The sequence below is a fragment of the Sciurus carolinensis genome, unplaced genomic scaffold (genome assembly GCF_902686445.1).
Source record: "Sciurus carolinensis unplaced genomic scaffold, mSciCar1.2, whole genome shotgun sequence".
Taxonomy (NCBI): domain Eukaryota; kingdom Metazoa; phylum Chordata; class Mammalia; order Rodentia; family Sciuridae; genus Sciurus; species Sciurus carolinensis.
The window spans coordinates 2,279,489-2,306,923 of record NW_025920119.1 but is presented as its reverse complement, the minus strand read 5'-3'; the positions used below and the strand labels follow the sequence as shown (position 1 = coordinate 2,306,923).

The window sequence follows — 27,435 nt, the reverse complement described above, 5'->3', positions numbered from 1 at the left end:
AAGTTAAGTGTACAACCTGAGTGCCCCCTAGCGCCTAGACTGCTTAGTACACCTGTTGCCCCTAGTGCACCACCTATGGAGTTTAAAAAAAAGGAACACCACAGCAGACACCGAGGGTGGGCCTCCTTACAAAATGCTACATATCCAGTATTTGAGGATGCCCAAAATCAAAGGTTTCATCAGCTATTAGATTTTAAATTTGTTAAACAGCTAAAAAAAAACAGTGAGCACTTATGGGCCTCAATCGGCTTTTACAGTCTCACTGGTAGAGACCATGATGTCCTTAAATATGCTACCTTTGGATTGGACTAATCTAGCTAGAGCAACCTTGTCAGGGGGACAGTATCTTATGTGGAAAACAGCTTGGCAGAAAATTTCAATGGACACTGCAAGGCGCAATGCAACTTCGGGGAATCCACAGGTAGACAGAGACATGTTGATGGGAACAGGGCCTTATGAGGGAGTCCAGGCACAGATTAATTATCATCCTGCAATGTATGCTCAAATTGCTGTGGCTGCTATTAAAGCATGGAAAACCCTACAAGGGTCAAGAGATTTACAAGGACAGTTGTCAAAAGTTACCCAGGGAAGTAATGAGCCCTATGCAGACTTCGTTGATAAATTAATTCAAACAGCTTCTAAAATTTTTGGAGATGCTGATCAAGCAATGCCATTAATAAAACAGTTAGCCTATGAACAAGCCAATAAATGGTACAAAGATGCCATCAGGCCATGGAGAAATAAAGACTTGTCTACTTATTTAAGAGTCTACAAAGACATTAATGAGGCCTCTGGAAATAGTGCTACATTTATTGCGGCACTCGACAGACAAACCTCTGTTCTTGCCACAGCATTAGCACAAAGAGGAGGGGGTAAAAAAGGGGGACCTCCTGGTTCCTGCTTCATATGTGGACAAATGGGACACTTGAGAACATGTTGCCCTTCCAGAAACAATGGCCAAGGAAAGGGGCCCGGGTTATGTCCTCGGTGTAAAAAAAAAAATCATTGGCTTAGTAAATGTCATTCCGTTAGGGACAAAAAAGGGAATCCTTTACCAACTAACCCCAAGCTACAAAAAAATGGGGTGAGGGGCCTGCCCCGGGGCCCACAACAAATATACGGAGTGATTCAACAAGTGCCACGACAGTGGTATCCTCCAACCGAAAAGGGAATAAAGCTCAGGAAAGAAGAGCCACCTCAGGAAGTGCAGGATTGGACATCTGTGCCACCTCCAGACTCGTATTAACCCCTGATATGGGTGTACAAATGATAGACACAGATTGGGAGGGAAATATTCCGGCAAATTCAGTAGGATTGCTTCTAGGCAGAAGTTCTTCTACCTTAAGAGGTCTTATAGTCCACCCAGGAGTAATTGATCCTGATTTTCAAGGACAAGTTAAGGCTATGGTTTCTTCACCCAAAGGAATCACAGTCATTTCTCCAGGAGATAGGATAGCACAAATGTTAATTTTACCTAGTCAGCATTCCTTGTGGCCTAGTAAGGAGACAATAAGGGGAACTAACGGATTTGGGTCTACAGGAGGACCCTGGGCTAATTTTACTATGGACCTCCAAGATAGGCCCATAATGCAGTTAATAGTGGGACATAAACCTTTTATAGGATTACTGGACACAGGAGCTGATAAAAGTATAATAAGTGAGGCAGTTTGGCCCAAAGGTTGGCCTGTAGTTACAGCTAATCAAAATTTACAAGGTTTAAGTGTGGCTCAATCACCTAACCAAAGTGCTGCTTCGCTGTCCTGGAGGGATAATGAGGGCCATTCAGGGATTTTTCAACCATATATCTATAAAATACCTATTTCCTTATGGGGGAGAGATGTCTTAACTCAAATAAATACTAAATTAACAACAAATATTAATTCTAAACCTGTGACACATATGATAAAAAAAATACAATATACAAAAAGTCAAGGGTTAGGTCAAAAACAACAGGGATCACTACAACCCTTGCCCTTACCTCCTCCAAAAAATGATTTCAGAGGGCTGGGTTTTATGTAGGGGCCACTGTTATTACACCAATTCCAATAGTTTGGAAAAATGATGAGCCACAATGGATTCAACAGTGGCCCCTTACTACAGTAAAGTTAGAAGCGGCTCATAAACTAGTACAAGAACAAGTACAGGCAGGACATTTACAACCTTCTACTTCTCCCTGGAATACTCCTATCTTTGTCATTAAGAAAAAGTCTGGAAAGTGGAGACTACTACATGATTTAAGGGCCATTAATGCACAGATGTTCCCTATGGGTCCTATACAACGGGGATTGCCTTTAGTTACAGCTTTACCTAAAAATTGGCCCACTGTCATTTTAGATTTAAAAGATTGTTTTTTCTCAATCCCATTACATAGAAGGGATTGTTGGCGGTTTGCTTTTACCTTACCTTCTCTCAATCATGCACAGCCTGACCAAAGAATTGAGTGGACCGTGCTGCCTCAAGGCATGACTAATAGTTCCACGTTATGCCAAATATATGTAGATAAAGCCTTAAAACCTACAAGAGACAATTTTCCAGATTTATTGATTTATCATTATATGGATGATATCCTTATCTGCCACAAAAACAGACAATTCTTGGAAAAGGCTTTACAATTTTTAATTTCCACTCTACAACAATATGGCTTAAACATCTCTCCAGAAAAGCTACAAATGGGAGAAACTCAAGAATATCTAGGCACTAAGCTTACAGCTACTATGGTAAAGCCTTTAAAATTAACCATTAGAACCGACAAGCTTAAAAATCTAAATGATTTTCAAAAACTCCTTGGAGATATAAATTGGATTAGGCCATATTTAAAGATTACCACAGGAGAGCTGAAACCTCTATTTAATATACTTAAAGGAGACCCTAATCTCCATTCCCCGAGAGTCCTTACTTCGGAAGCACAAAAGGTTCTCATGTTGGTAGAACAGAGATTGCAATCAGATCATACAGAAAGATGTGATCCATCCCAACCTCTAATGTTGATTATTATCCCAGAACAACATAGCCCATATGGAATTCTATGGCAAGGAGGACCTTTACAGAGTATCAATCTCCCAGCATCGCCCACAAAACAGTTACAAACATTTCCTAAGGCAATAGCTCAGTTGATATATAAAGGGTTAGAGGCCTGTATTACCATATTTGGAAGTCACCCTAAGGTCATTATTATTCCCTATACTAAACTACAAATGTAGTGGTTGATTCAGCATGATGATGATTGGGCTGTTTTATATTGCTCAACTACAGCAACATTTGATAACCATTATCCTAAACATCCATGGATACAGTTTTGTAAAAATACTCCAATTATATTTCCAAAAATTACAAAGACGCAGCCTTTGCGTCATTGCCAAACAATATTTACTGATGGATCTAAAAATGGAGTGGGAGCAGTAATAGTTGGAGATAAAACTGAAACCATCATTCTCCCTTCCTCGTCTGCCCAAGTAGTGGAGCTTGCTGCAGTAGTCTTAGCTTTTAATATCATGATGGATCAACCTTTTAATCTGTTATCTGACAGTTATTATATAGTACAATCAATACCTTGTTTAGAAACTGTGCCTTATATTCCCGATGGATCCACAGTTGCTCCTTACTTTCGAACCTTGCGTGCCCTAATTTTAGACCGCAAATACCCCTTTTATGTAGGACATATTAGAGCTCATTCTGGCCTACCAGGACCACTTGCCAAAGCAAATGCTAAAGCTGATAAAGCCACAAAAACCATCTTTGCTTTTACACTATTTGAACAAGCTAAGATGTTTCATTCACAATTTCATGTTAATTCTGCTACTCTTAGAAGAAAGTTTAATATTTCTAAAGATGTTGCTAGACAAATTGTTAAAACATGTCAACATTGTGCCACCCTATTGCCAGTACAGTCTGTTGGAGTAAATCCCAGAGGACTGTTACCTAATCATATTTGGCAAATGGATGTTACTCATTTTTCAGAATTTGGAAATCTCAAGTATATTCATGTTTCAGTAGACACCGCTTCAGGGGTAATCATGGCCTCAGCTCACACTGGTGAAAAAGTTAAAGATGTTATACAACATTGTTTACAAACATTTGCAGCCTGGGGCGTTCCAAAAATCATCAAAACTGATAATGGGCCAGCTTACACATCCAAAATTTTCTTCTATTCACCAAAAATTTTGGTATACAGCTCATCACAGGAATTCCTTATAATCTTCAAGGACAAGGAATAGTGGAACGCACTCATTTAACATTAAAAAATTGTTTAATAAGACAAAAAGGGGGAATAGGTGCTGACTTTAGAGCACCTAAAGACAAACTAAATTTAGTACTCTTTATTTTAAATTTTTTAAATGTGGACAAAAATGGAAGCACGGCTGCAGAGAGACATGCTAATCCCACAAGTACTCAAATGTGGGTAAAATGGAAAGATATTCTCACAGGTACATGGAAAGGTCCAGATCCAGTTCTTCGGTGGGTCCGAGGGTCTGTTTGTGTCTTCCCACAGGATCAGCAAACACCAATTTGGATACCTGAAAGGTTGACCAGACTGGTGCATCAAAGTAACGATGAAGAACATCGTGCTGATAAGCGCCCTGCTAATGATGATGTTGACACTGGTGAAGACACGAGAATTATGGGCGATAGTTAAAGCCTGGCCATATCCTTTACCGTTAACTAATACTTCCTCTTTACTTCCTCCGTTGTTCACCACCAAGGCGGCTACAGGATTACCCACTACGTCTTTTGATCCAGATACTCACCTATATAATTTTTCCACTTTCTCCCTCCCTGGAACCTTGTGCTTTGATATACCTGAGGATAATGCTATTAGTAGTAATGACTTTAACCCTTGTATTGTTCTCCAAAAGCAGGTACAGGGTTTCTTTACATCCAGGGATTCTCCTGATGCTCTACCCCAAGGCTATAGTACGCTTGGTCTTCAATTTGTTAATGGTACACACATAACCATATCAAAGGAATATAGGGAAGGGGCAGCCACCTTGATTACAGGACTTATACCTTACAAATTACCACTTCCCACTAATGGATTTAAAACTCCCAGACTTTTTCCTCCATGTAATCCAAAATTTTCCACACTTCCTACCTGGACAGGTTGTCAAAATGCTGAGCAAGCAGCCCCAGTTCAACATGGATTTTTCTTCACACCAAATTTTACTTCTCAGCGTACCACTGATGACTTTGATGATTATGACGGCAAATTTGGCGAAAGGCGCACTAATCCTTTTGATAACTGGTTGCTATTTACCTCGACTTCAGGATATACTAACTTACAACCTTTTTTTGCTCTTAAAGGAGGATCTTTCAGACAATGCGAATGGAATTCTATGAAGTGGACTGGAGTTAACAGGAGTGGAGCCAAGACTACTACTAATTGTACTCAAAATCTTTCATTCTTGTTCACCCCAGTCTGTGTGTTCCCTCCTTTTATGTTTTTACTAACTAACACTAATAGCACAAACCTTAATTGCTCTCAATCTAGATGCTACCTTTCTCAATGTTGGAATGCTGCCAATTTCTCCCGAGCGGTCATCATGCGAATCCCTACTTTTCTGCCTATGCCAGTTTCTGTTACAGATGATGAATTGCCAGTATTGCTTTCCAGAAATAAGAGGGACTTTGGAATCACCGTAGCAGTCATTACCACCGTAGTTGCATCAGCAACAGCAGCCACTGCAGCAGCTGTAGCCTTGACGACATCAGTACAGTCAGCAACTAAGCTTAATGATGTGGTCCAGCAGACAGCTACTGCTCTGTCTACTCAACAAACAATGGATCAACACCTAAAAGCAGGACTACTTTTGGTGAACCAGCGTGTGGACTTACTTCAAGAACAGATGGACCTTTTACAGGAACTGTTAAATGTGGGGTGTATTTATCATCTGCCGGGACTGTGCGTTACACCTGTAGCTTATCATAATCTTAGTTATGCAGCAAATTTGTCTAAAATCATATCTACTCAGCTACGTGCCAATTGGTCTTATAAATTTGATAATCTTACTGCCATTCTTAGATCACAAATTGTTAGCCTTAATTCTACTAGAGTTAATATAGCCCCTATATCTGAAATGCAAAGTTGGTTATCCTCTTCTTTCAGTTTTGTAAAGCAATGGGCAGGAATGGGAGCATTGTGTATGTTATTGATTATTGCAATTATCTTCCTCACACGCTTTATCATGTGTATACGCCAAGTTCATGCCAGAGATCGCATCATTTTCCATCAAGCCATGATGGCCTTAGAGGCTGGCAGCTCTCCTCAAGTCTGGCTGAGCATGCTGGACCGGTAGTCAATGACGGGTAAGGAAGGAGGTAATCTCGTACTGACCTAGGACAGGAGCTGTAGCATGCTCTGCAGTTATCCGATGACGGGTAAGGACGATGGTTGACCACTCCGCCTAAGACAGGCACGGTCCCGAGCTGGCATTCTTTTAATAAATAAAAAAGGGGGAGCTGTCGGGGTACCGCGGACCCCAGCCCTACGATGCGGCCAAGATGGCACCTGGCAATGTGCCAAGGAAGTGCTGAGAGCAAAACCAGGTACCTCCAGCAGACTAATTCTCTGTGCAACAAGTGGCGTTATTTGAGGAAGTTAATGTGATTGGCCATGGGTCCTCGTGGACACTGCATGCTTGCTATATGCACACTATTATGCTCCATTACTGTCCATGCTTTCTCCTCGTGATCTATAAGCTGATTGGTTGTCGTATGTAATGTAAGGGCCTTGCAAGAGCGGCCGAGCGCGGCCAGCCAGAAGTAGCAGATAGCAGAAAATAAAGAACTTGCTCCGATCCGGTGTCATGTCTCTCTGCGGGCGGGGAGCGCGATAGTCCTCCACAGCTGGGTTAGGGTGCACTCCATGGCCCTCATGGGAGGAAGGGAGCACAGGAAGCCTGCACGTGGATTTCCACAGAGCTCAAGGCCTCTCCTTGTGGTCCAGCTGTGCATTCTTATCACACTTCTAACAAATCTTAGCTGGGAATGCAGCTATACTCAGAGTCCCATGACACCTCTGAGAGAAGTATAGGGTGGTCTTGGGGACCCTCAGGGCTGGCTGAATGCATTTCTGGTATCCTAACATGTGCCCTGTGGTTCCTGTAAACTGCTGTTTTCATTAGAGACTTGAACGCATTCAGATGCATTCTGGAGAGGGGAATCTGCAGAGATGGGCTTTTATTTCTATCCCTCTATTTCAGGAGGCAGGTGACAGTAAGTCATCTTCCCTTTTGCTATGTCCTGATGGATCAGGTAGCACACAGGGCTGGTGTGAAATGACTGTACAGAGGTTCAATGCATCAAGTGTTGTGTTGGTGAGCTGCAGATTGGCCAAGAAGAGGCCGGCTGAATTCTCCACTCTCAGCTCTAAACCCACCTTTGGATGTATTTCATAATGACCAGCCTGAGTCCTATCAGCATAGCTCCCTGCCCACTGCAAGTACATTGCAAGAAACCTGTGCTTCTCCTCCTGGTCCCAACATATCCCTTCTTCCACCTTCATGGAAGGGCCCCCAGGTGACATCCTTCAGTGGGAAGAGATTCTTTGCCACGGTGCATGGAGATGGTGTGGCACATCCCTGGGGTGGGTGGTGTTTTGCTTGCCGGGCCCAGCGGTGTGCCTCGGTGAGCTTCACCTGGAGGACCAGAGCCAGTCCTCTGCAGTGAGTCTGAGTCTCAACCTCAGGGCTGCTGTCTTTGGCACTCCCTCTATGTGCTAAACAGTAACTCTTCCTTTCAGCTTTGTTTACCTATTCTTCAGTTATACAATAGATCCCTTGAATGGATTCCTCCCATCTCCCATCTGCATCTTTCCACCAAAAGCTCCACAAACTGTCCCCAATGTTGTTGCTTTGATTTTCAATTAAAGTGTACTATTTGAGCAAGGAAATGCTCAGAGGCAGCAACCATGGGGTCCAGGTGTTGTTCTCTCTGCTCCTCTTGCATAGCAACCATCCAAGTTCCTTGGTAATTTGGGTCAATCACCCCAGCCAGTAGGGATATCCTTTTCCAGCCTGTTGCTTTAGGGAAATAAGTAGCCACAACCTCCAGGTATCTGACTCATCCACTAACTTGATAAAACCACTGTTGAGTCTCTGAGTTGAAACAGTCCTCGTGGGAGTCTGGAATCTCTGATGCAGCAGAACTCAAGGTCACTGGGCTAGATCATCATCTTAAGGCCTTTTAATGTTGGGTTACAAGGCAGATCACTTCAGGAATTTCTTCCAGAGTGGCCTTACTGCATATCTCACGCATTTTATTTTGATCATTGACTTAGTTCAGCTGCCAGACAGGACCTTGCAGTCACCATTGTTTATATAAAGAAGCACATGTGACAACTTTAAAAGGCCAGTCCCCACACCAGACACCCAGTGGTATCTGCTTTTAGCTATACCGTCCAAAGTCCACCATCCCCAGAGCCGAGTCTGCTTTTCAGAACCTTCAATTTCAAACTGCTGGTCACAGTGTATGACTAACATGAAATAAGTTAAATGAATAGCACCATATATTTTTTTTTAAAATAACAGAACAGATTGGAGCATACAATAAGAAATACCAGAGTCCATTGCAGGTAGTAAGATATGTACAAATTTCTGAGTCTTCTGTTTGAGTTTGAATGTGTGTGATCATGTGTTGAGTCATTATATAAAATGTATTCCTTACTGTGACTTATTGCAAAAAATAAAGTACAGATGAAAGAAAGAAAGAAATTTCTTTTTCTTAGAACTTATACCATGAAATTGCTAGTGCAATTTGTGAAGAGGATAGTCATGCAGTGGTGATTTGGTGATACCAGTTTCAGAGAAAAACTGACCCGCGGTACTCAGCTTACAATTACTGAAAGGATAATACGTTAGTATTAAAACACATGACACTACCTCAGACCATGTCCTAAACAGTCACTGCTCATCCTGCCCCCCCTGGAACTGCCAATATGATCATCATCATTTTGCCAATGAGGAAACATAAGCACAGAAAGGTAGTTTCCTGAAGGTCAATGGTCTGGAGGCTGCAAAGCAAGCACTCAAACACCAGCAGGGAGCTTATTTGTAAAAACTATTTGCCTGGCTCCCTTGGCAGTTTCTCATCTTATCATTCAGGAAAAAAGAGGTGCATGGGATTTGCCTTAATAACCTGATTAGCATAATGCCAATTTGTTCCTAAAATGGAGACCTGAGAGAAAGAATGATAGGGTTGTGTCTATACCAAGCAGCGACTGCAAACCTTGGCAGCATCCTGGGGTCCTGAGGTCATGCGTGATCTAACCGGGAGAGTTTTATGAATGACTAGGGAGGTCTTCCATGGATATGGGATGAGACAGCAGAAGCTCACATGTCACCAAATATTTTCTTAAAGCCAAGTGTGCAGAAGGCCTGGGTCCCAGATTGGAAGTACATGGTAGGAGAGACAACAAAGAGGACACTGTGCGGTGAACAGAAGGCACTACAGATAGGTGGGAAAATGAATAAACAGGTGCATACCAACTTTTCAGGTGGTTGGGGTTGAAGGAAAGCAGAGCAAGAGAAGATGGCACAGAGATAAGCAGCCGGTGTGCAAAGCCTTTGATGAAGGGGTAGTTTGCTGGAACGGAGCACTGTAGGAAAGTGAGCAGCAGAGAGAGCTAGAGGAAGAACATTCCAGGCAGAGGGTCAGGAGAGGGATCACGCCATCCCCTTGGCTAGCTCTGGGAAAACACTACACCCATCCTACCCACCATGATCATGTGCACCTTCAAACTGTACAAAGAGTCAGAGGCATGGGCTGAGGGGTCCTGGGGATGTTGACCTCGGGAGAAGAGTGGCTTCCGTTTTCTACCTTGCACATTTCAACATTTTAAAAAATCACTAACGTGGGGCACATACTCCTTCTATAAAAGAAAATGTTAAACGCTTTGTAAATTGTATAAAGGCTATTTCAATTAATAACATATTGAGGAAAGAGTTCCAACCTTCTTTTTAGGTCCTCCTGAGGGATATGGAGAGATTCACTAGCTTCCCTGTGGCCACCAGACAAAACTTGGTGGAAAATGAAAAGAAAAGAATGTCTGAGACTCCTGCCAATTTGTTCCTACGTTCCAGTGACCTAGCTCAGAGTTTCTGAACCGGGAGTGAGTCCTCACCACAGGATTCAGTTGGCCACTGTAAATGAGATTATGTGGATTTTCCCAATTAGAGGATGCTGTGGCATCTAGCAGGTAGAGGCTGGGAGTATTGCTGAATACCGTACGATGTACAAGACAGCCCCCTCAACAGAGGACTGTCTGGTTTGTTAATGCCTATCGATCCAGGTCTGCAAAACCCTGATTTAGATGAAAAAGCATCATAAACAAATGGACTCTGGAACCCCTGTCTCTGCTTTGATTTTCAGGTGCTTTTGTCATGGAGACCAGGTGATGCACACAGGCAAATCCAGTGTCTGTGTAGAACTTTCAAGGTCAGGAGAGGGAGTACGACAGATAGTCAATGAATCTGCAGTGGCACCAGTAACAAGCAAGGCTCCCCAGGTGCTGACTCCCTCATCCATAAAATTTGGAGTCAGCCCCAGGAGAGGCCCCTCCGGAGCTGGTGATTCTTGACTTACCAGCTTCCGTGATACTCAGAACTGCAGTCTCTGCAAGGCACGACTTGATTTGCTCCTATTTCACCCATGTGCAGAGAGGACTCTCTAACGAGAGCCCCGGCTGCAAAACTCTTCTGAGAGATCACAGCCATCACCATCAGAGATCTTTCAAAACACAGGTGGCAGAGGCTGAGTGGAATGGTGATTTGGAAACTCAGAAAGATTCAGAGAGTGTGCCAATTTGATAACATATCTAGTGTGTCACTTCTGGTGGTACATTCGACACTGAAGGTATCACCTTGGGTTTTTTTGGTCCTTGTCTGGCTTCAGTTCACCCCCGTTTCACTTTATTTTTAGGTTTGAGAAGATATTCCTTTAAAATCTGACATTGATCTTCCTCCCAAAGGAAAGGGAAGTGTGACCGTTTTCTCAGAAAGTTATGAACACTCTTATCATGCCAGAATGGAAGAAGCTAGGCATCATCCATGCCAGGCCAGAGTTTAGTCTTTTCCCAAGATGATCCATCTCAAGTACTTCTGTCTCCCTTCCTCCCTCTCTCTTTCTCTCTCTGAAAGCTATTACCAGGGTCTCCTAAAGCCTGGACATTTCTACAATGTGCTGACAATGGGGGACTTCCTTTTGCTACTTGGTTGTGTTAAAAGAGCACATTTGTCCAAAGTCTGCAACCGAGTTCTAGAAGTTCCTGATGAATGGTCACATCTGGCATCACCCTGGCCTCCTGCTCCCAGGCCCTCACATGCTTCAGGGAGGCCCATCCCAGGTCCATGTTGGCTCCGTGGTCAGCAGGCCTGGGACCCGCTGGGAGAATTGGTTATGTGAGATGTGTCACTCTTCCCCATTATTCTCTGACAGGCCAGTCAAAGGGTATTTTTTTGTGGCTTGTTGTGTTGAAATCATCATACAGAACAGTTGGGTAATAAGGCTACTATCGCTCAAACTGCCCTGCCAAACACTTTCATCAGTTCTTCCTCCTCCACACCCTCTCATCACTGGAGTCACCTGTAAATTCATTTGTCATCTGAAGCAGAATAACAAATTGTCCCTAGCAAAACCACTGAGCACTTTATAATTTTGTGGTGTATTTTTGTCAGTAGATAGCAGAGGCTTAAGTATTTTTTGGTGTAATTCTCGAAATTTTCTGACAGGAAAAAAATAAAGATAGATCCTAACCCAGGTGTTTTGCCACCAGTGTCCTAACAGCTCCACCAGCCACGTGACCATGGGTCTCTACATTTGGCCTGGACTGTCCCTCACAGCTTCATCTACCTTCTTCTTAGTGAGACTGATGGCAATGCTGGGCAGGGTCCCCAAGTCATGGGCCAGCCCCGGTGGCTGGAATGGGGCCTGACCTGACCTGAGGTCCTAAGTGAGGACTGGAAGATGCACCTGGACACCTGCAGCTCAGAGTTCATTCCACAAGCCCCTGCTGGTCAGCTTCTGGGACTGGGCTCCCAGCCTCTGGCCCTTGCAATGTGGATTCCTCCATTCCTGAGGTTGGAGGCCCTGTAACCAAAACGCCTCCCCCAGGCCCCACCTCCTGACACTCTGCCTTGGGTGGTTTTTCTGGCACCTGGCTTTCGGGACAGACCATGCTGTACAGTCACCACCCTGAAGTCTGCAGCCAGCCTTGGATGTGGATATGTGGCCTAGGAAGGGTCTGCCGGTGGCTTCAACATAACACACCTGGTGGCTCCCCACAGCTTGAGGAGGAACAGGATGGGCCCGGGGAGGGGGGTGGAGACCTTCCTCTAATCAGCTTGTTTAGACTTGTGTGACCTTGGAGGGAGGGGCTATGGACCCTGCTAGGCATATGAAGAGGTTGTGGCTCAGAGGGACAAAGAGCCTGCCCTCAGGCCTCCCTAGAGGAACTGGGATTTAAACCCAGGTTTGTGTAACCCTTTTGCCCCCAGAACTGCTTCTGTTCTGTAAAGGACCCTGAGCAACACTGCGAGGTTACAGCTGATCCCTAGGAAGTCAGGTTCAGCTGCCATCAAGCAGCACACTTGTCCTCAGTTGGGACTCGGGCTCCATGGTCAATGCCAAGAGCAGCATGTGCCTAGAAACCCCTGCTCTGTGCCAAGTATCAGTGCTGTGTGCCACTTAATTCCTTTAACCCTCCTGCCAGTCCCTGGGGGTGGGTGCCCTGCCCCAGTACCACATCCATCAGCCTCATCTCAAGATGGAGACACAGAGGCAGAGTAGAGACAGCTTGTCCAAGGCCACATGAGCTACAATCCTAACCAAGGTGTTTTGCCACCAGTGACCTAACAGTGTCCTAACAGTGTCCTAACAGCTCCACCAGCCGTGTGACCACGGGTCTCTGCATCTCGCCCTTTAGTTTGCAATCATGCCATGTGTTTCCTCTATCTTAGATGGCAGGCCACTTGAGGTGGAGCTTGGTGGACGGTGGGTAGAGTTAGAAGTGGAGGCCCTGAGCTGATCGCTGTGCTGGGGATGGTGGCCTGATGCCCAATGGGTGGGGAGAGGAGGGATTCTGCCCTTCCCATGGTGCAGGCTGTTGGGCACAGGGTATCAGACAGTTCTTCCTTGTGCCCTCAGCCTGCCTTCAGGGACCAGTGCTGGTGTGGCCTGGTGGCCTCAGAGCTGGCCTTCCACTCCAGTGGCCAGCTGATCCACATGGCCAGCACATCAACACCCAGTGCATTTTTCAATTACACAGAGTCAACTGAAAACTTAATGAACACAAGTTCAAACATCCTGTTATAAATAGATTTGTCACTCCATTGCCTCAAGAAGCAAACCAAAGCTATCTTTTCTGTGTAATGAGTCAGCCGTGGGTGTGCAATAGGAAATAATGGTGCTGGAGGGTCAGCCGTGATGGCAGCTGTTCTCTCTGAGGACTGACCCTGAAGGGGTGCTGTTCCCAGTGGAGTTAGGAGTTTCCCATCAGAGGAGGCCTCAGTCCCACCATGGACATCCCTGGAGTGGCAGATTTCTTGCAAGGGCCTAACCAAGAGGTTTGGTCAGGAGCAAGCTCCTGAGTTTGGAGGGTGGGTCTCACAGAGCTCTTCTGGGTGTTGGGGGCTCCAGGGGGAGCCAGGCAATGATCACATTAAGAACACCCCCTCTGCAGCTTTTGTACACTTAAAGATCTGTTTATCCATTATGGGAACCTTCTTGAGAGGCTGCCAGGTAAGATGGGATCAAGGCTGGGTAGCAGAGCCGAAGGGGAGAGGGCCTGATTGTTCCAGAAGTTCTGGGACCAGAGGGGCAGCCAGTGTGGGTGTCCACCAGGAGTTCTTGGAAAAACTGGCCTCACCACTGGTCCTGCAGGATGGGTGACTGGGATAGCTCAGGGAGGCATGCTGCCCAGGGCCACCCTCCCAGGCAATAGAGGTGTCTTCAAGGAACAGAGCCTCTCCCTGTGCCAGCGCTGGATGTGGAGAGCACAGCTGTGCACACAAGGTTGCCCTGCCACCACTAGCCCAGGGGTCACTGACCAGGCTCGGAGAGAAGAGCTGGAGGTGAATGAACAGGTAGTGGCCAGGTGTTGGAGGAGCAGTGCTGGCTCCTGGGCAAGCCCAGCCATTGGTCAGGTCAGGAGATACCAAGGGAGGCTACATTTTTTCCCTTGATCATATTCCCAAGAAGCACACAGCACCATCCCCTTAAAAACCAGCGCTCTGAGCAGTGCAGGGAAAGGTTTCCATGGTAACCTCAGTGCACCTTCCCACAGATCCTGCTCTGTCTGGCACAGTGAGTCTTCCTCTGACGCCTTCCTTTTTTTTTTTTTTTTTTTTTTTTTTGCAGTACTGGGGATCGAACTCAGGGCCTTGTGCTTGTGAGGCAAGCACTCTACCAGCTGAGCTATCTTTCCAGCCACTCACTGATGGCTTCCTTTGGTCAGAAGCGACTTGTCTCTGAGAACACAGACCCAGCATCCAGGATACCAAAATCACCTCCGACGTGGCCACCCTGTCTCTGGACACCTCTCCCTGCTCTGTCCAGATGTCTTTTCTTGCTCTGCCTTTGGCTTCCTCCATCTCCTTAGGAGGGAATGTTACCAAGAGGACATGCAGGGACTTGGTGAATCTGCGTATCAATTTGAGATCCTGCTCAGTGACTGCATGTGGGGTGGGCATATGGAGGAAGGGGAGGAGAGCCAGCCCTGTTTCTGGCCTTGGCCAGTTCCCCTGTCCTCCTATGCTTCTGCTTCCTCATCTTTAAAACCGGGTGCTATGTTTTCCTGTTTTGCTTTGGAGAATTCCATGAAATAATGTTTGAAGATTTACCTGTAGTTGACCCTCAACAAACAGTAGCCACTGTGGCAAGCCTCATCCAGCCTGAGGAATCATTTGTGAACTGGAATTACTTAATGCTCCACCCTCCGATAGGGTTGCCTGGGTTAAAAGGAGGCAGGGCCTGTTCTGCCCAGTGTGAAGTTGCTGCCCTCTCGTCTGCATTCCAGAAACTTGCAGGCCCCACCAGCCTCTCCTGACATCTGTGAGTGGATCCTCCGTTAAGCCAGTCTGCCATTTCTCCAAGTCTACTAACAGCATTTAGTTGTTAAATTTAGATACACAAGTCTATCATTTCTTCAGAGGTGTAGATGGGTTTATTTAGGGAAGCAGTCACCTTCACCAGAGAGCGTGGACTAGCTGCATTTTGAATGATGAAACTGAAGTACTGCTTTGGAATCCCCCATAGACCCCTGCCGATCCTGATCAAATGCTACATGTACGTTAAAAACATACCTACAGACTTCCTTCAGCTCTCTCACCCATTTTCCTCAGCAGGATCATTTTCCTGGTCCAGGAAGTGACTGGAGATCCCTCCATGTGCTCAAGGGGCTCCTTGGTGCTCATGGCCTGGACCCCTGTGGAGTGGGCAGGTCCCTCAGAGGTTTCTCTGGGGTCACACTGAGCCTGTGGTTTGGGGGAAGAGTCACACAGAAGGGGCATGATCTTCCCAGAGTGTCCCATCAGTGCATGCCATGGGGATCTGGGGACCTGGAACCCTGGGCCTCTGCTGGCCAAGCTCGCCTAGCGGGGTCTCACGATTCATCAGGGGGTAGCACATTTCCCCTTGGTAACTAGAGGACTTCGGGGCATGTACTTTGAGGAAGATGGAGTGGCTGTTCCTTCCTAAACTCGCATGCTCCCCACCAGCTGCTGTCAGCAGCCCACCTGAAGCAAAGGCCAGGTGCACTGGTGTCTGAGCAGTACCGTTCTAATCCCTGCAACCCTCAATGTTTGTTACTTAAGGAGCAGGTTTCCCTTCTCCATAGTTACTACCCAGCAACCTATCTGTGTTAGCATATACTCATGGATCTTCTTATTCCCTGGGCTGAACTCAACACTCAATTATGGCATTGCTGAAATTCTTCCAGCTTTGGTCATTGGGAGATCTCTCATGTTGTCTCCTGTGTCTTTTCTTTTGATAAAACCCATTTTTGAAAAGAACTTTGTTATTTTCTGTCATCACAAGATACTCCAGGTTCCATGGGTCTTTCTCTTTCCCAGTCCTGGTGTCAACTCTGTCTCTAGGGAAATGGGTTCCCATCATGGGGTAGAGATTTAGAAGCCAAGACCTGGACATTACCTGTGCTCATTGCCACAGAGAGTCCTTGTTGGCAGGCTCTATTGACATCCACATCCAAGAAATAATGGATGCCCACTAGCTTGCTTATCTATCCATCCATTCATCCATGTATCATGATCTGTCTGTCATCTATATATCTAGCATCTATCATCCATCCACCTGTGACCTATCTATCATCTGTCTACTTCCTACCTATCATCCATCCATCCATCACCTGTCACCCATGTCAAACATGCCTGGGTTGATTCTGACCCCCCTTACACCAGTGCAACACCAGAGGGTTTACCCAGCATTCCCTCTTTGTTTGCATATCACTTCTTTCTCTGACAATGTGAAATTTGATTCTGTATCTCCAGGATGCTTATTCATTCATCTCCAGCATACACTTACAGTTCTGTCAGGTAGATAAACTTTTTGGACATTTAGAATTCCTGACATCCCTAGAGACACTTTTTTGTGACATCTTACACCATTCTTATTGCTTTTTGTTGTATTGAGGATGGAACCCAGGGGGACCCCAGCCCTTTTTATCTTTTTAGTTTTTATACAGGAACTTGCTATATCTGGCTGGACTTGAATGTGAGATCCTACTGCTCAGCCTCCAAGTGCTGGGACCACAGGCCTGTGGCCTGTGCTGGCTAACACTGTGCTTCTTGGTGTGCCATCTTTCTTTATGTTTGTTTGTAAAGACTCACATGTAGAGCCAAAGTCACCTATTACTTCCTGAAGGCCAGCACTGTTTAGAGGAGGGTACTGCATGGTGGCCTAATAAGGACACTTCACACCACTGCCCATGATTATGGGATCTAATGTGACACTATCCTGTGTGTCATGGACACAGACCCCATCTTCTCTTGCAAGGATCCTGGCCCCCCATAAAGAGCTCACCCCCAGCTTACTCCAGGTATTTCTGGGAGCCCCCAGGTGGGATCTCATGTGTGTTCAAGAACAAGGGTACACCTGCTGAGTGCTGTTGAGCTCCCTGGATGCCAAAGGGTGGCTCCACAGAAGCCCAGTGTCCTTCAAGCTCCCTGCAGACTCCAGCCTAGTGGCTTGAGCAGACACGGGTTCTCTTTCACTTGGATCTCACTCTGATATGAGGGGCTACTGTAGCCTCTGCTGCTCACACGTTGGGGTCCTACAGCTTTAACCAAAAGCATTCTCTTTTCCTTCGTGTTTTGCCCACACCTCTGCCTCATTCAAGATAGGACCCATTGAGGAAGGCAGGCTGCACTGAAGGACAAGTGTGAGTGACATGTCATGCTTGGGTTGTGGGTGAGTCACACATCCTGACCATTCCTATCTGCACTCACGAGGCTCAGCAAATGGTGACCTCACACTTCCCCATGCCTGGCCCCAGTGGTGGCCAGGAAATCCTTACCTACAGAGTTCTCCTGCTGCTGCTAAATGTGATGCCGATGGTGTCAGAGATTACAGGCTCTCTAGAAAGTGTCATGGCTCCCTTCCATAATATGGGGCTGTCACCAGCACTACCACACTGGCCTTGAGTGATCTTTCCCAGCCCCTCTTGAGTCTAAGCTCTTTTAAGTACTAGTAATCACCACTCGAATGAGGGTGAAAGTGAAGTGGAGGATTGGGATAGTACGTTTAAGTAAATTAGGGGACTGCACTCTTTTCCTCACCAAACCTCCCACTGTAACACCTGGAGGCCAAGGACTGTTCAGCCTTAGGAGACGGTGGACTCACACATTGGAAGGAGGCTAGATCCTGAATCTTCAAGGGGAGGACAGTTAGCTTCCCACACTGGGATTCACCTCTGTCACCTGAGTGAAAAACAGCTTTCACAGTCTTAGTGAAGTTTGGGGTTTTATTTTCTATAGTCAAAAGTGCACGGTGTGGTGGAAAATGCCTCTAATCTCAGCAGCTCAGGAGGCCAAGGCAAGAGAATTAGGGGTTTAGGCCAGTCAATTGAGTGAGGCCCTAAGCAACTTAGCAGAACCCTGACTCAAAATATGATATAAAAATTTAAAGGAGCTGGGGATGTGACCTAGAATTTATGTGCTGCTGGGTTCCATCCCCAGTACTAGAAAATAAAAGGTGTATTCAAATACTGCATAAGATTTCATCAGAGGCTGGGGATGAAACTCAGTGGCACAGTGCTTGCCTAGCATGTGCAAGGTTCTCAGTTCAAGACTTCCAACTGCAGAAAACAAAACAATAAAGGAAGAAAAAGAATGCACCCCATTCTAAATATCAAGCAACGTGTTTCAGAAATATAAATGTTTCATGTTGTGAAGTGACTACCCTTAAGCAAGCTATCTCACTGTATATATGCAAATATTTGGAAATCTCAAACACTTCTAGTCCCAAATATTTTGCATAAGGGGTACACAACCTAGAGCACAAGTTAGCATTACACATCATTCAGATGGAAAGAGTGGAAGCACTCATGTTACAACAGCATAAAAACCTTGACGGGAAAGACCTTAAAACATCCTGGGACTTGTGCAATAATCCTCATATGGGTCTATATGCTACCAAGTAAGCCGGTGCTAAAAGCCTGGTTCCGTAAGATTATGTAGCACCAAATGTTAGGATAAGCCTCCCAATGTCCTTCTTGCTCCCAATCAAAAGAAATTAAGGGAGGCTATATTGACTTTTCCAAAGTGAATAATACTTACTGGAGAAGGGCTCAAAGCCAACACAGTCTAGTGCCTTTGTTATGTCCATAATGGAGGTAACACATCAGTCAACATTAACTATTGTGTCCGTACCAAACCAAAGTCAAGTGCTCTTCTAATCCAATGATCCTAACACTATATGTTAATGGTTAGCAGAAGGATTAAATTCTATTTTTAAGGAAACTTTAGACAGAAATGAAGAGTCTCAATTATACCTCAATTATAACCAAAGTCATAAATTGTACCCCTCAATTTGTTTCACCAGGTCAAGGGTCAGAGCTGCATTAGGGATGTGGACTGCCAACCCAGGTGTGATTGCTCTGCAGACCTGATTTGGTAGCACACCCTTGTGCAAAAGTACTTTGCTTTTACTTTTCTGGGCTATGTCTGAGAACAAGTCAGATTCCTCATGACACCTGGCATGTCAAACATTCTCAGATCTGAAAAGTTGGGTGTTGTAATTCATGTCATTCTTTTTCTGATGACTGTGAATACAAAACTACACCTCCTAAACTTTGATGAGCTGAATGTGGGTGTGCTGACCAGAAGTGAGCAACAGAGAACAGGCAGAGCTCCCCTTCCTCATCTTCTGTGTGGTCACGCCCTGGCTCGGGCCCAGGCAGCCTGCAGGAACCTGAGGTCCACTGGAAAACCTCTGGATCAATGGCAAACACTGCAGCACCAGCCACCTCTTTCTTCCCTTGCCTTCTTCACAGGTCCTAAAATGAAAAATAGATATTCATCAGTCACTGTAAATGAGAGCACAGCTGGACCACAGAGTGAGAGACTAAGGCATTTCCAGGACCTGCCTGCAGCCTGCAGGTAGCACTCTGAGTGAGAGGGGGAAGGCAAGGGATGTTCGAGCAGAGTAACCCCATCTATTCTTAAAAGGAACATTCTGGCTACTGATAAAGATGGGAGTAACTGAAGACTGACAAGGGGCCAAGTCAGGACCACTGGCACAACCTACTGGGAGGTTGAGCCAGCCTTCCTTAGGAGATGGGCTTTCAATCTGAGCTGGTCATAAATGAAGCAAGTTGTCTCAGGTGGTGGTAAGCAAGTCCCTGAGTCAATGGAACCATGGGGGATGGGTTACTGAGAAGGAAAGTTGTGCCATCAGTACTCAAGCGTATGAGAGGACTTGGGTTAGACAATTCTCCAAGTCTCTTCCAACCGGAGGTAATGAGGTTGAGGGAATTCACCTGAAGGGACTGTTTCCCCAGAGTAGGGATAGCTGACCACCTGGGACGATAAGGAGGTGTTCAGTGGTGGAAATGTGGGAGAGGCACTGCTGAGTGAATGAACAGCTTGAGCCAAGCTCCAGAGGTGAATCAAGAGGGTCTTTGGGGAATCTAGCGCACCAAGAGGGAAATGGTATATGGAGGACCGAGATGAGATGAAGTTAGGAAGAGCTGCAGGACCTCATAGGGGAGAGCTCCCACGTGGCCTGGTGATAGTGAGAGAAAACTTTGCCAGCCCTTGTTGAGGAGGCAAAAGAGAGACTGTAGGAGCCAAAGAAGGTGGATCTGACTGCTTGGTTCCCCTGAACAGCTTTCTTTTTTTCCCCTCACACCTTGGTCACCAACTTTTGAGGGCTCGCCTGCCCAATATTCACTGTGCTCACTGCCCAACTTTCCACTGGAAAATATATCCAGAAATGGCTTCCTAACAAGCAACAACATAAATATAAGCCCATGAGTGTGTGAGGCCCCGAATCTGGGGGCTGTTTTGTGACTTCACCGTAAGAAGTTGGGAACAGACAATTGTGGGGAGGACCACGATTTGATGGAAGAGAACTATGCTCATGAGATTGCCACAAGATGGAGTCCCTTCCTTCCGTCAGCTCAGAGCCCCTCCACAAGCACCAGCCCTGGAACGCCCAGTGCTCAGAACCCGGTGAAATCATCTTTAGGCAACAATGAGACTTGGGCCTTCCGAAGGCTCCCATTGGTGGACAGATTCTTGGGGCAGTTGATTCTTTGCCGAGCCATGGGCCTGGTAACAAGTCTCAACGGTATGGATCCTCAAATGGCAAACCTGGGCCTTGCTGGCGGTAAGTATCCCTTCAGTCCTTTGAGTGTGGGGACAAACTTTCAGGGAAGATGCTTTGTATTCATGGGGTGGTGGCTGCCTGCGTGGAGTGCGAAATAGTTAAGAGACAGACTCCTCTAGGATACTAAGGAGGTTTAGAAGGCAGAAACCATGTTGTAGCCAACCAGAAAAGATACACTGGTGCCCTTGTCAAGTGGTTCCTTGAGGGCCTTGCCCTTAAGTTCAGTTGATCAGTCTGAGGGATGGTGTGGGTCCTGGACTGGGAGCCAGAAGTCCTGACTGAGTCTCAGCAGGTCATGTTTCCTCTAGACCTAGTCTCCCTTATCTCTGAAAGGTGACCATGGACTCTTAGTCTCCCTGCAGACCTAGCTTTAACTAATAATAAAATGATGAGCTAGGTATGTAAGGAGGGAGGGAGGGAATGGATTGATGAATGAGCCAAATCAAGGAGAGGAATGAGAAACAGTTCAGTCCCAGCCAGAGTTGTCAGTCAGCTGCCTCTTTTCTTTCTTTTACTGCCTCAGCCTGGGTCTCACTATACTTTGGACTCATGGGACTGTGTTGTGTAGTAACCGGCGGCTGCATCATATTAATTCACTGGAGGAAGAAGCTGCGGCGGGAGAAGCGTGCCCAGCAGTGGGTTGAAGTGATGAACGCTTCCACCTTCATTTACAGTCCACTCTTGTACTGGATCAATATGCAGAAACGCCATGGTATCGATGCAACTATTCAAATAGGCCCTCCCACAGCTGTTACCATCAGTGAGATGAAAGACCATATTCCACATTGTCTGTGGGAGTCAACCACCCCTGAAGCCAGGGGTTATGGCCTCAGAGGCAGCATGCGCAGGGCAGAGACCCCTGGAGCTATGAAAGCTGCTCTGGCGGTCTCAGGGCAGCCCGCGTCTAATCGGATACCACAGCGCCACACCACACCCCCATTCCCGATTCCCATCTTTCAAGAGATACCCTTTGCCCCACCCCTCCACAAAATGCCTCCCATGTTGGAACGCACGGTCTCCTACCCGTTGGACATCTTTCCTGAAAGGAATGTCCACTACCATTCCCTTCCCACACTGGCCCTGGAATGAACTCTTTCATTGCCAAGTTTGGCTTCATATCTGTAGCCTCCACTCACTGAAGGTGGGAGCTTTATGTAAGAAGCGTATGATCAGAAAGTGGAGCTAACCACCCTGCAGCCATGTTGACGCAGAGGGCCCACTTGGATGTCACGTTATTAAAGATTTTTGGAGAAGTCAGTCTGTTGTGTCTCATTTGCCGGTAGGAGGGCAATGTTCTTGTCCTGTTTGTTGGTGGCACAAGTCTAACCAATACAATGAGAACTGGAGGTTGGCATTGAAGGGACACATGGTATCAATACTTGTGGACGAGCTCAGGTCCCTCCTTCCAGGATTTAAGCTCCAACGTGTGCAAGACCCTGTGCTAGGTCCACAAAGGCAGTGCTGTTCTGCAGGATGGTAAGATCAATTGCCCCAAGATGGACAGTTGCTGAGGGCACACAGGAATGGCAGTCCACAATGGCTATGGCACCGGTCAAACAAGTCACCATGAGGCCCATGAACCACACCACACTATGGGCTGAATGGCGGATATCTATGATGTATTGAATCTTCGGTGGTCATCTCTGTATTGATTCTTATACAAGAACACTGCAACATGGCTATCATGAGTCTTCTCTTACTGATGAAGAGAAAGGATCCAAGGGCATATGCCATTATCTTATATTTTGTTGTTGTTGTGTTGTTCCTCAGCCACTTCTCCAATTTGCATCTGCCTGACAATAGAGTTCCTGATATCTTTCCACCATACCCCAGGGTATACTTCCCTAATACTGTCTTGTTCAAATATATGTGCTGGATGCTTTAGTGTGTGCAGAATCATCTGCTTGGTCTATAGATTTGCTTAGAGTAAGGGCTGGTGAGTACCTCCTACAATTATACCCAGGAAAACATCCATAGCAAAAAGAGATCCATGGTTGCCCAAAAGGGAAGAGACTCCTGCAATTCAGCACATGGCAACATCGTGAATACTTTCTGGAAATTGTTCTTAAAGTAGAGACAAATAAGATTATGAAGTATTGGGCTAGAGTTTAAAGAAGAGAAGGCCTGGATCATGCAAAAATCTTTAACCCTTTGCCTTGGAAAGGAGAAACCCACTCACCATAGTTGCTCTAAACATTAAATGTGCATTTTCCTGAGAGGAAATGCCAGTTTTTGATGATTTTGTGGTGGTGATGGTATCTCTGCATGCATGTGCATGTGTGTGTGTGTGCGGGATTAAGAGAGAGAGAGAGAGAGAGAGAGAGAGAGAGAGAGAGAGAGAGAGAGAGAGAGATTGTGAGAGAATGTGTTTCTTGGCTCTTACGAAACATAGGTAATGTATTTTTATTTTTTCTTGTGTGTTCTGAAGGGATTAGGTCCAGTAACTGAAAAGAAAGCCCTAGCCCTATCTACATGACCTGTCTCTAGCAATGCCTTTTAAAACTTTTTCTTTTATTTTGGGAATGTAAGTGGAACCTTTTTTCCCCATCTGTAAATATGATCTTATATTGTAACTCAAAATATAAAACGGGAGAAAGTGGATGTTCCTTGATAGAACAGAGGCAGAGGTTCACTCCTTCCTCACGTTTTCGCTTCTTATCATTGATGCTTTCAACCATGCAGATGTCTAAAATCTGAGGCTTCACTACAATACTGCTTTATGCCCACCACCTCTCAGTCCTTGCTTTCAAAGGAAGATGGAATCCATAAATGGACAGATCAATGGAAATTTCTTTTCCCTTTGAACCAGGGGAGTGGGGGGAGGCTTTTTTAAAATTTATTTTCCTATTTGCACAGTATCATGTTGCTTATCTGCCCTCTCCGTTGTAATATAATATCTCTGAGGAAAGAAAGAGAGGCTGCATCTTACATGGTATCCTCACTGCTTACTATGTGGTCTAATGAGGCACTTAGTGAATGAGCGAAGCTCACAGGAAACATCAATGGAGAAACCAGATGGTATACTGATTAAGAATGCAGTCATAGTGTGTCGGCTTGGATTTGTCTTAACCAATTATCTGATGGTCAGACTTAGCAATTTTCCACATTAGTAAAATGGGAATAGCACAAGAATACTTATGTTCACAGGATAGTCTTCGGGATGATGCCATGATACCGAACAAGTGTCCCTAAGAAGTACTCAATAAATATTAGATGAATTTTTCGGTAAGTAAAGAAACATACAAGAGTTATTTGAAAGAATCCCACAATCATCCCAAAGTGTATATATTACCTTCGATGCCAGAAATTCTTGGTAGGGAGATAAGTCCATTGTTGGGGAGCTTTTGCAATTCGGTCTCGAAGAAACTGAAACTTTTGACAGCGCTGATGGCTTTGATGTGAAACTCTGTATTTCATCTGTAAAATCATGTATGCTTTAGTACAATCAAATCTAACACCCAAGTATACTAGTATCAAAGGTCTTTAAGGGCATTTATTCATGTATTATTATAAGAGAAATAGTTGAAAATTATGTAGCATACTGAGTGTGAAGCTAAAGGTTTGCATTGAGATGTCTATAGACAAGAGAAGGTGAATCAAGAGTATATTACTTTAAGTTTTCAATAGAAGTTCCTCACCGGAGTATGTTATGCAGTTTCACCATTGCTAACAAAAGAACCTGAAATACTCATAAATCTGCGAATATCACATAAGGGGAAAATTCGACGTGCGCCCTCATGTGATGGATCACAGTCAAAAGAAGGTGTCCACGGTGTGGTGGCACATGCCTGTAATCACAGCCGCACAGAAAGCCAAGGCAGGAGAATTGGGAGTTAAAGAATAATCCATTGAGTGAGGCCCTAAGCAACTGAGCAAAACCCTGTCACAAAATATAATATAAAAAGTTAAAGGAGCTGGGGATGTGATGCCGTAGTTATGTGCCCCTGGGTTCCATCCCCAGTACCAGAAAAAAGAAGGTGTATACAAACACTGCATAAGATTTCATCGGAGGCTGGGGATGTAACTCAGTGGCACAGTGCTTGCCTAGCATGTGCAAGGTCCTCAGTTCAAGACTCGCAACTGCAGCAAACACAACAACAAAGGAAGAAAAAGAATGCACCCCATCCTAAATATCAAGCAACGTGTATCAGAAATATAAATGTTTCATGTTGTGAAGTGACTACCCATAAGGAAGCTCTCTCATTGTATACATGCAAATATTTGGAAATCTCAAACACTTCTACTCCCAAACATTTTGCATAAGGGGGATAGAGGCTAGAGTACAAGTTAGCGTTATACATCAGTCAGATGGAAAGAGTTGAAGCGGTCATGATACAACAGCATAAAAAGCTGGATATGAAAGACCTTTGAACATCCTGGGACTTGTGCAACAACCCTGGTCTGGGACTACATGCCACCAAGTAAGCCGGGCCTAAAAGTCTGGTTCCGTAAGATTATGTAGCACCAGATGTTAGGATAAAGCCTCCCAATGTCCTTCTTTCTCCCAATCCAAAGAAATTAAGGGAGGCTATATTGATTTTCCAAAGTGAATAATACTTAGTGGAGAAGGGCTCAAAGCCAACACACTCTAGTGCCTTTGTTATGTCCATAATGGAGGTAACACATCAGTCAATATTAACTATTGTGTCCGTGCCAAACCAAAGTCAAGTGCTCTTCTAATCCAATGATCCTAACACTATATGTTAATGGTTAGCAGAAGGATTAAATTCTATTTTTAAGGAAACTTTAGACAGAAATGAAGAGTCTCAACTATACCTCAATTATAGCCAAAGTCATAAATTTGTACCCCTAATTTTGTTTCACCAGGTCAAGGGTCAGAGCTGCATTAGGGATGTGGACTGCCAACCCAGGTGTGATTGCTCTGCAGACCTGATTTGGTAGCACACCCTTGTGCAAAAGTACTTTGCTTTTACTTTTCTGGGCTATGTCTGAGAACATGTCAGATTCCTCATGACACCTGGCATGTCAAACATTCTCAGATCTGAAAAGTTGGGTGTTGTAATTCATGTCATTCTTTTTCTGATGACTGTGAATACAAAACCACACCTCCTAAACTTTGATGAGCTGAATGTGGGTGTGCTGACCAGAAGTGAGCAACAGAGAACAGGCAGAGCTCCCCTTCCTCATCTTCTGTGTGGTCACGCCCTGGCTCGGGCCCAGGCAGCCTGCAGGGACCTGAGGTCCACCAGAAAACCTCTGGATCAATGGCAAACACTGCAGCAGCAGCCACCTCTTTCTTCCCTTGCCTTCTTCACAGGTCCTAAAAGGAAAAATAAGTATTCATCAGTCACTGTAAATGAGAGCACACCTGGACCATAGAGTGAGAGACTAAGGCATTTCCAGGACCTGCCTGCAGCCTGCAGGTAGCACTCTGAGTGAGAGGGGGAAGTCAAGGGATGTTCGAGCAGAGTAACCCCATCTATTCTTAAAAGGAACATTCTGGCTACTGATAAAGATGGGAGTAACTGAAGACTGACAAGGGGCCAAGTCAGGACCACTGGCACAACCTACTGGGAGGTTGAGCCAGCCTTCCTTAGGAGATGGGCTTTCAATCTGAGCTGGTCATAAATGAAGCAAGTTGTCTCAGGTGGTGGTAAGCAAGTCCCTGAGTCAATGGAACCATGGGGGATGGGTTACTGAGAAGGAAAGTTGTGCCATCAGTACTCAAGCGTATGAGAGGACTTGGGTTAGACAATTCTCCAAGTCTCTTCCAACCGGAGGTAATGAGGTTGAGGGAAATCAGCTGAAGGGACTGTTTTCCCAGAGTAGGGATAGCTGACCACCTGGGACGATAAGGAGGTGTTCAGAGGTGGAAATGTGGGAGAGGCACTGCTGAGTGAATGAACAGCTTGAGCCAAGCTCCAGAGGTGAATCAACAGGGTCTTTGGGGAATCTAGCGCACCAAGAGGGAAATGGTATATGGAGGACCGAGATGAGATGAAGTTAGGAAGAGCTGCAGGACCTCATAGGGGAGAGCTCCCACCTGGCCTGGTGATAGTGAGAGAAAACTTCGCCAGCCCTTGTTGAGGAGGCAAAAGAGAGACTGTAGGAGCCAAAGAAGGTGGATCTGACTGCTTGGTTCCCCTGAACAGCTTTCTTTTTTTTCCCTCACACCTTGGTCACCAACTGTTGAGGGCTCGCCTGCCCAATATTCACTGTGCTCACTGCCCAACTTTCCACTGGAAAATATATCCAGAAATGGCTTCCTAACAAGCAACAACATAAATATAAGCCCATGAGTGTGTGAGGCCCCGAATCTGGGGGCTGTTTTGTGACTTCACCGTAAGAAGTTGGGAACAGACAATTGTGGGGAGGACCACGATTTGATGGAAGAGAACTATGCTCATGAGATGCCACAAGATGGAGTCCCTTCCTTCCGTCATCTCAGAGCCCCTCCACAAGCACCAGCCCTGGAACGCCCAGTGCTCAGAACCCGGTGAAATCATCTTTAGGCAACAATGGGACTTGGGCCTTCCGAAGGCTCCCATTGGTGGACAGATTCTTGGGGCAGTTGATTCTTTGCCGAGCCATGGGCCTGGTAACAAGTCTCGACGGTATGGATCCTCAAATGGCAAACCTGGG

The 27,435-nt window shown here is 45.6% G+C and overlaps 2 long non-coding RNA genes across 2 annotated transcripts in view; one reads left to right on the top strand and one right to left on the bottom strand.

The window, feature by feature from the left end:
- LOC124973634 (uncharacterized) overlaps positions 1–27,435 on the top strand; it is a 172,952-nt gene that overhangs the window by 127,171 nt on the left and 18,346 nt on the right. The gene's annotated exons all lie outside the window — the stretch shown is intronic.
- On the bottom strand, positions 18,843–25,960 carry LOC124973633 (uncharacterized). Its single transcript, XR_007106688.1, has 3 exons — positions 25,900–25,960; positions 24,125–24,249; positions 18,843–19,498 (listed from the first exon to the last, which is right to left on the bottom strand). It is a non-coding gene; the product is annotated as an uncharacterized LOC124973633 (long non-coding RNA).